Raw genomic sequence first — 8,538 nt, 5'->3', positions numbered from 1 at the left:
AGCCCCGCCTTTTAAAGGATCCCTAGGGGCGGAGTAGGGGGAGGATGCTCTGACTCCCCTTCGCCCTCCTGAGGTCGGAGACGTGGGCAGAAGGCCAGCGGGAGCGGGAGCGCCCCGGCCAAGCCCAGGCCAGAGGGCATCAGAAGAGCAGGAAGTCTGGATTCGAGTCCCAGATTTATCTTCAGCTCACAGCGTGGCCTTGGGCGAGACACCTGAGCTCCCTGGGCCTCAGTTTCCCCATCTAAGTTCTGTCTAATGGGCTCTTCTAGGATCAGACCTCCATAGCACAGAACTTCTCTCCCCCAAACGCAGGGAGCTTGCCTGGGGTGCCACTAGGGGAGGGGGCGGAGGGATCAGGTCCCCTAAGCCTAGCCATCACCCTGACTCTGGGAACGGTGGTATTCATGCGCCGTCTCTCTCTGGGGCCCTTGCCCTTCTGTTCTGCCCTGGGTTTTGGACAAGGACGACTGCCAACCCAGCGTAGGGCCTGTCGGTGTGGACAGCCTGACTCCTCCTCAACACTGGGACTGTCCTCCTTGGCTGACCTGGGCCAGGGGCCGAGGTGGCTGGTCCTCCTGCGGGTCAGGCAGGCCGAGGGGACGAGGAAGTCCCTGGTCTTGGTCGCTCTTCCCCCCGCCCCCCCCCCCCCCCCCCCCCGCCCCCCAGGATCTGACTTTCCCAGCACTTTGCGAGCTGTTCCTAAGTTGCTCACACCCTCCGCCAGCATGGGAGAACGCCGCCGCCAAGGCTGGGTTCGAGTTCTAAATCCTCCAGGTCGCTAAGCCTAGTCAGCTAGCCCCGTCACCTGTCTGAATCCAAGCTTCTCCATTCACTCAGTGGAGGCAGATGACCTGGACTTGCAGTCGGCAGGAGAGGATAAAGGGAGCTAAGGGCAGGGCCTGGCACAGGGCTCTCCCTGGGACCACTCCCTGGGCTGCCCTGCACAGCCTCCCCGCGCCTGCCTGGCTGGCCAGGCTTCCACCTCCGGCAGGGATGGGGTGGGGATAATGGGGGATGGGGAGGGTGCAGGGTGGACAAGAAGGAAGAAAGTCATGGACCACCCGGCCAGCCGTTGTGGCTCAGTGGTTGAGCGTTGACCTATGGCCCAGGAGGCCAGGGGCTCCATTCCCGGTGGGGGCACATGCCCAGGTTTTGGGCTCCATCTCCAGTGCGGGGTGTGCAGGAGGTGGCCGATCAATGATTCTCTCTCCTCATTGATGTTTCTGTCTCTCTCTCCCCGTCTCCCTTCCTCTCTGAAATCCATTTAAAATAAATTAAAAAGGCCAAAGCCGGTTTGGCTCAGTGGATAGAGCGTCGGCCTGCGGACTGAAGGGTCCCAGGTTCAGTTCCGGTCAAGGGCATGTACCTTGGTTGTGGGCACATCCCCAGTGGGGGCTGTGCAGGAGGCAGCTGATCGATGTTTCTCTCTCATCGATGTTTCTGACTATCTATCACTCTTCCTTCCTCTCTGTAAAAAATCAATAAAATATATTTAAAAAAAAATAAAATAAAATAAAATAAAAAGGATAAGTTATGGCGCAGTGAAATGAAGCTTGCTATCAGCTTATCTGCTTCCTCACCCCCTTTCCTCCTTACACCCAGGGGTCGGAGCTGGGGGTTCCCGTGGGTAGCTACAGGTCTGACTGTCCTGCCACACCCCAGTCACAGCCCCTTCCCCTGCAGAATGAGCCCGTTTCCTCTTCTCAGAGCCCCACAGCCCTCCCCTCCTACCTGCCTACGGCCACATGCCTCGGGCCATTCTTCCCTCCCACTGTGTACCAGGCCCTAGGCATTGTTCCGAGGACACTGAATGAATCAGAGACCACCCTGCCCTTCCAAAGATAAGACACACCAGCACTGTCGCTAGTACGGCTCAAGGAGAGGTGGCAAGGGACTGGGAAGTAGCCTCAAGGAGGGACCCTTCTTTGGGGAATGAAAGAATCCTCGGAAGCTTCAGGGAAGGCGTGGCATTGGAACTGGGACTGAAAATGTGGGGCGGGAAGAAAATAGAACGTTCCATTCATTCCACGGGGACACAAAGGCATGAGCAAAGTTGTGGTGGTTGGTGGGAAACGTGGCCAGAACCAGAGAGGTGGGGAGAGGAGTAGGCAGGGGGGACTGGCAGGGCCTCGATGTGGCCCTGCTTACGGCCTTTACCCTGCTAGACCATCAGGTCCCGGGGCATCGGGCCCCGTTCTACTCACCTCTGAACCCCCACAAGCCTGCTACCCCCAGCCGAGTATCTAGCACACATCTAGGCTGTTAAATAAATGTATGCTGGCCCGACTGCAAGTCCAGATCATCTGCCTCCACTGAGTGAATGGACATCGGCCTATGAACCAGCAGGTCACGGTTCAATTCCCGGTCAAGGGCACATGCCCGGGTTGCAGGCTCGATCCCCAGTGTGGGGCGTGCAGGAGGCAGCTGATCAATGATTCTCTCTCATCATTGCTGTTTCTATTTCTCTCTCCCTCTCCCTTCCTCTCTGAAATCCATAACATATATATATATAAAGGAATCATCAGCTTCTGGCTTAGGGCAGGGCCTGGCTGCCTTCCTTGCTGGATATGTGGCCGGGACCTGTACCTAAGACCCTTTCAGTGTCCCGCCTACTCAAAGGGAAAGAGAATAATGACCCATATGTGGTTTCAGCACTTCACAGGCCTTTTCAGATCTAGCTTTTCATTGAACCTCCCAGTTAGGAAGGTCAGGTGATTTATTGAGGAACCAGAGGGTGAGAGTGCATGAAGAGTTGGGAATCCACGTTCCAGGTTTCTGGGCCATAGGTTGCCAGGTGCCCGTGGGCCAGGGGATGGACTCACCTGGGGGCTGCCTGCAGAGGCTGCCCCGGAAGGAACGGGCAGGGAAAACATTCCACCCCCCCCCCCCGGCGGGAATCAGCTCCAACCTCCCCCCTTCACGCCCCCCTCCCAGGAGTCTGGAGTGACCCGTGATAAAGGCCCAAGTTACCCTTCCTCCTGTCTTCCCCCCCAGGCCCTATGGCTCCCTTCTCCTTCCTCCTCTGAAATCTATCTATCGCCCGCCCACTAGGGAGCAGCCAGTTAATCTGATCAGATAAATCCTGGAATAATCACCTGGTAAACTCCTCCGGGCTGGTTACTAAGAGAGGGAGTCCCTCTCCTCCAGCCTCACCTTTTCTTCATATATATATATTGATTACAGAGAGGAAGGGAGAGGGAGAGAGAGAAAAACATCAATGATGAAAGAGAATCATTAATCGGCTGCCTCCTGCACACCCCCAACTGGGGATTGAGCCCGCAACCCAGGCATGTGCCCTTGACCGGAATCGAACCAGGGATCTTTCAGTCCACAGGCTGACACTCTATCCACTGAGCCAAACCAGCCAGGCAGCCTCACCTTTTCTTCATCCCCCAGCAACTCGGCCTCCCTGCTAGGTATCGTGCTCCCCTGTTCAAGACTCTGCAAAGGATCCCCAGTTCCTTGATTTGCATTCAAGACCTACCCCCATCCCTTCCCAGCATCCCTTGTGGCCTCGACTGCCACTCGTTTCCCTTCACACACATTCATTTCAGTGAGAGGCGCGTCCTGCGGGCCCTCACCTGCTTCCTCCTGCTAGAGCCTCTCTGGCCCGCAAAGCCCTGATCCAGCGCCGTTTCCAGGAACCTCTCCCCGATCTACCCAACCCGGCGTGACCTCTGCCACCCAGTGGCCTGTGTCTCCTGACCTTGACACTGACACTGTGGGTTACAGTGGTGTCTAGTCAAGCAACCGCCTGGCCCAACAGGAAGAGCTCAGCCTCAGGGGTCCCGTGGGCCCGGGATGAGATCCAGGCCCCGCCAGGTGGCAGCTCTGGGATGGTTATGCTGTTCCCAGTGTACCTGGCCGGGCAAGGGGGCGTGAGCAGCTGAAAGCGGCTGCTGGAGCCCAGGCATCTCGGAGGAACAGAGGCTGAGGGTTCTAGCGGTGGGAGTCAGCGCCCTGGGGTTGGGATTCATCCGGGAAGCAGCTCCAGACACAGACAGGAGCACTGGACGGGGAGTCCAGAGCCTGGGTGCTCGGCCGAGTTCTTGAACGAATGCACTTCAGCGACCAATCCGTGATGTGCACGTGGGGCCTCCTCAGGGCTGTTTGCCCTTGACCTCTAGGCCTCGGACGCCTCTCCTCTACAACAAGGGCGTTGACCCGGAGATCAAAGGCTGCCCGGGGGCCCTGGCCTCCCATTCTGCGGTGTCAGCAGGAAAGGGCTGGTGTGGAGATTGGCAGGGGGAATGGCCGGTTGGAGGGAGCAGACTTTTAAACCCCTCTGCAAATATTTGTGGAACACTCTACCGCCACGAGGCCAGGACAGCCCGTGGGCCGGCAGGCGGCCGTGCAGGAAAGCCCTGCCTTGAACCTCCTGGCCTCCCTGCCTCCTCCCCGCCCTGCCGTGTGGGGCTGCCGGTGCCTCCAGTCCTTTCCCCACCAAGTGGGGGAGGAAGGAAGAAATCAGGACTACCTGGAACTGCACGGCAGGGCCTGGGAAGTAGGATGAGGAAGCGACGGGCTCCCTCCTGCCCCTGTTCCCGCCCCCTCTCCCTCAGGTGGCCCAGGCTCTGGCTCCTGACCAGACCTGGGACACAGAGCAGCTTTCATTCTCCTGCTCCTGCTTGTACCGTTTTGGCACCAGGCATGGGGACGCCTCCGAGGATGAAGCCAATAGGCCCTGCCCTCAAGGAGTTCCTGCTTACAGGGACTACAGGCCGGCAGCTCCTACACCAGGGGTGGGCAAACTTTTTGACTCGAGGGCCACAATGGGTTCTTAAACTGGACCGGAGGGCCGGAACAAAAGCATGGATGGAGTGTTTGTGTGAACTAATATAAATTCAAAGTAAACATCATTACATAAAAGGGTATGGTCTTTTTTTAAATTTTTTATTTCAATAGTTTTATTCATTTCAAACCTTTTAACAAGAAGAATGTAAACACTAATTATTATAATTTGAAACTTCAAAAAATGGAGGAATCATAGCACAATAACATACCTTAGATTGAAGATGGCAAAGGCAAAATAAAATTGCCTAACAAAGGAAAGGTACAAAAGCCTTTCAAATTAAACTTAAATATAATAAAATAATTTAAAACTAAAACAAATAGAAAAGAACAAAATGTGTAAACAGTAAATTAAACATTTTCTTTAGTGCAACTTCCAAATTATGCCCGGGACGTAGATGTAGATGGCAATATAGACTGGGTTGAAAGGTTTTTGGTCTTTAAAACATCCACTTCAGTGGGAACAGTGTTGTTGGTCTCCTTTTTAGCTAATGCTCTGATACTGTGCTCTCCAGGGGCGTGTCTCCGTACATCACCACGGTAACGTGTCTACGCATTCCCAGGGTGATGTCGGGGGACGTGTCCGTGGGCATTACAAGGAGCCTCTGGAAGATTGAGAGGTTGTTCCTTCTACTGAATGGGGATATAAATCCGCCCACTCAGAAGGAGGAGCTGCGGCCGTGTTTCCCGACGTTGCCATGTTAACACTGCTGCTGGTGAAGGAGCGGAGGGGAGAGCAAGAGAACCCTTCACGCTTTCGGCTCCGCGGGCCGGATAGAACAGCCGAATGGGCCGTAGTTTGCCCACAGCTGTCCTATACCCTCCCCCGCTGCCTCCCCCCCCCCCCCACAGTACAATGCAGACGGGAGGGGCGCCACCCAGTTAGAGGGTGGGGGCACCCCAGGTTCCCCCGAGAACTGACGGCTGAGCAGGAGTCAGCCAGATTAGAGGGGGCAGGAGGCCTTTTCAATCGTTTATTCATCCACCCATTCATTCAGCACATGTTTACCCGAGCACTGTGCTGATCTCGGAGTAAAAGATCACAGAGCTGGGGCAGGGAGCTGGGACTTGGTAAAGTCTACCCACTCTGCTGTACACCTGAAACCAATGCAAAATAATATGGACTGTAAACTGTCATGTCGCCCTGGCCGGGGACCTCAGCTGGTTAGAGCTCAGTCCCCATACACCAAGGTTGCAGGTTCGATCCCCGGTCAGGGCGCATACAGGAAGCAACGAATGAAGGCATCAATAAGTGGAACAACACATCGAGGTTTTTCTCTCTCTCCCTCTCTCTCTAGTCTCTAAATAAAAAAAATTAAAATATAGAAATAAAATAAAACTGCTCCCGTGGAACTTAGAGTATTGGGGGTGGGGAGCATGCCCAGATTGAGATTGGGCTGTGGGGGCCAGCTAAAGAATCAGGAGGCATCTAGAAGGATCTTTGAGTGGAGGAGAGGGGCTATCCCGAGATCCCTGAGCTGGGGACGCTCCAGAACTGGGCGGGGAACAGGGATGGTGGCAGGTCTTCCGTTTGGGGCCTCCTATTGAACGAGGGAGTCATTTGGGGCGAGATGTAATCCCTGCCTCTCTCCCAAGGCCCCTGTGAGATCGTGGCTGGGAAAGTGATGGGCCCCACCCGTGAGGGATTGTTAACGCTACCAGGTGTTGTTTCTGAGGACACAACAGAACCGCTTCCTCCTCACTTCCGCAGTCCACCTGGCTTTGTGGGGACACAAATCCTCTCCCCGCCCCGCTTCCCACGCCCGAACCCCCCCTCATTCAGTCCCTTCCCTTCCCAGATATCCTCTTCTAATCCCTAAGCCCTTTCTCACCCCTAAGCCCTTTCTCACCGGTCTCCATTGTCTCCTGGGGTCAAATCCCTTTAGAATGAGGTGGCCCAGTTACCTGTGAGCACAGAGGCTGGGGGCAGGGAGCTGGGACTTGCAAACTCCCCCAGGGGACGGGGGTGCTGGGTGGAAACGGGCGAAGGGGCTGAGAAGTACAGATTGGTGATTGCAAAGTAGTCATGGCAGGAAAGGACAGCACAGGAAATACAGTGGACAGTGTTGTAAGGGTTATGCCGTGTCAGGTGGGCATTAGAAATGTCAGCAGGGGCGGGGCGCGGAACACTTTGGAAAGTCTGATCCCGCTGCTGTACACCAGAAACCAAGGCAAAATAATATTGACTGTAAACTGTCATAGAAACAAAAGAAATATAAAAGAACTCCCCCCGAGGGTAAGGGAAGGGAGGGGAGGGGGGAGGGGCTGGAGCCCTGCCCCAGCTCTGACACCAGGTGGCTCAAGCCCTCCCTCAGGAAGAGTGGGGTCCTTTCTACCCCAACTCCCTGCGTTCAAGATAGAATCCAGATTTCTTTTTTTAAAAATATATTTTTTTATTGATTTCAGAGAGAGGAAGGGAGAGGGAGAGAAAGATAGAAACATCCATGATGAGAGAAAATCATGGATCAGCTGCCTCCTGCACGCCCCCCACTGAGGATCAAGTCCGCAATCTGGGCATGCGCCCTGACGGGGAATCAAACCGTTTCCTCCTGGTTCATAGCTGGATGCTCAACCACTGAGCCATGCCGGCCGGGCTAAGATTTCTTGAAGACAATTTGTTATATGTCCGGGTGAAGGGGTCTCAGGAGCCCCCGAGGTTCTGTAATATACCCCCCTATTACTCGCTCACGTCTCTGTAAAAACAGCAGAAACCAACGCCAGGCCCCAGTGTGGCCCCTTCCCCGTGGACTAGCCTGCCACCTGGTGGCCACTTAACTGCATGGGCCCCTGGCATCTCAGGAGGCCAAGGTTCAAGCTGGCACCTGCTCTCGATTTCCCTGCCCTCATCCTCCTGCCAGCACCACCATCCGTGGGCTCACCGAATGCCTTGTCTGCTTAACACAGCCGGGTACCACGCGGAAGGGCCCATCTCATGCCCAGGGAATCCACGGTCCTCTCTCACACCCCCTATTCCTGGTATCGAGTCTAAAACATTTCATCGCCCCTACCCTGTTCCCATTTGGGGTGACACACCCCATGCCTCGCACTTCCGTTAACAGTTTCATTTCTTTCTAGGTCCTCCATCGGGAGAGAGGGGGGCAAACAGTTCCAAACAGTTCCCGGCCTGGCCCAGAGCCTGGACTCCAAGACACAAGCCACTCGGAGTCACAGCATGTCTACGGAAAGGGCCCCTCCCCTAAATCTTTGAGGCTCCCACTTCACAGGTGGACACAGGCCAGGTAAAGGGAACTGGCTGGCCTAGAGGTACATGGTGAGGGTGGCAGCCCTGCCCCCCTGCCAGCTCCCCGCCAGGCCTCAGAGGCGAAGCAAGCTGAGAGGGACCCGGGACTCTGGCTGAGCATTCTGTCTGTCCATCTGGGAACCTGGGGGTCAGCACCAGGCCCGGGGCCCCCCCTCTTCTCTAGCTGGGATCCCTTCCTTCCCCCTGGGGTCCTCTAGGCTCCGCAGCCTCAGATGCTCTGCTCCCAAGCACTCATCTCCCTGCAGCCAATCTCTGGTGCTTTGCTGCCCTGTTCCTGAGCCTACACTCCCTCCAGCGGCAACTTCGGGCTCCTCCGCCAGCCCCCCACCCACCCCACCCCACCCTACCCCAAGCAGAAGGCCTGGGCTGGGCTACACCCTCCCACGTGGAAACTACATTCTCAAGAACTGGTCTCTTTCAGGATAACCCAGGTTGCCCTGCAGGGGGTAACCACAGGGTAAGAGCTCTGGTTACTCCCCAAGTTC

Source organism: Plecotus auritus, assembly GCF_963455305.1.
Source record: "Plecotus auritus genome assembly, chromosome: 13".
NCBI lineage: Eukaryota > Metazoa > Chordata > Mammalia > Chiroptera > Vespertilionidae > Plecotus > Plecotus auritus.
This window is presented reverse-complemented; position numbering follows the sequence as displayed.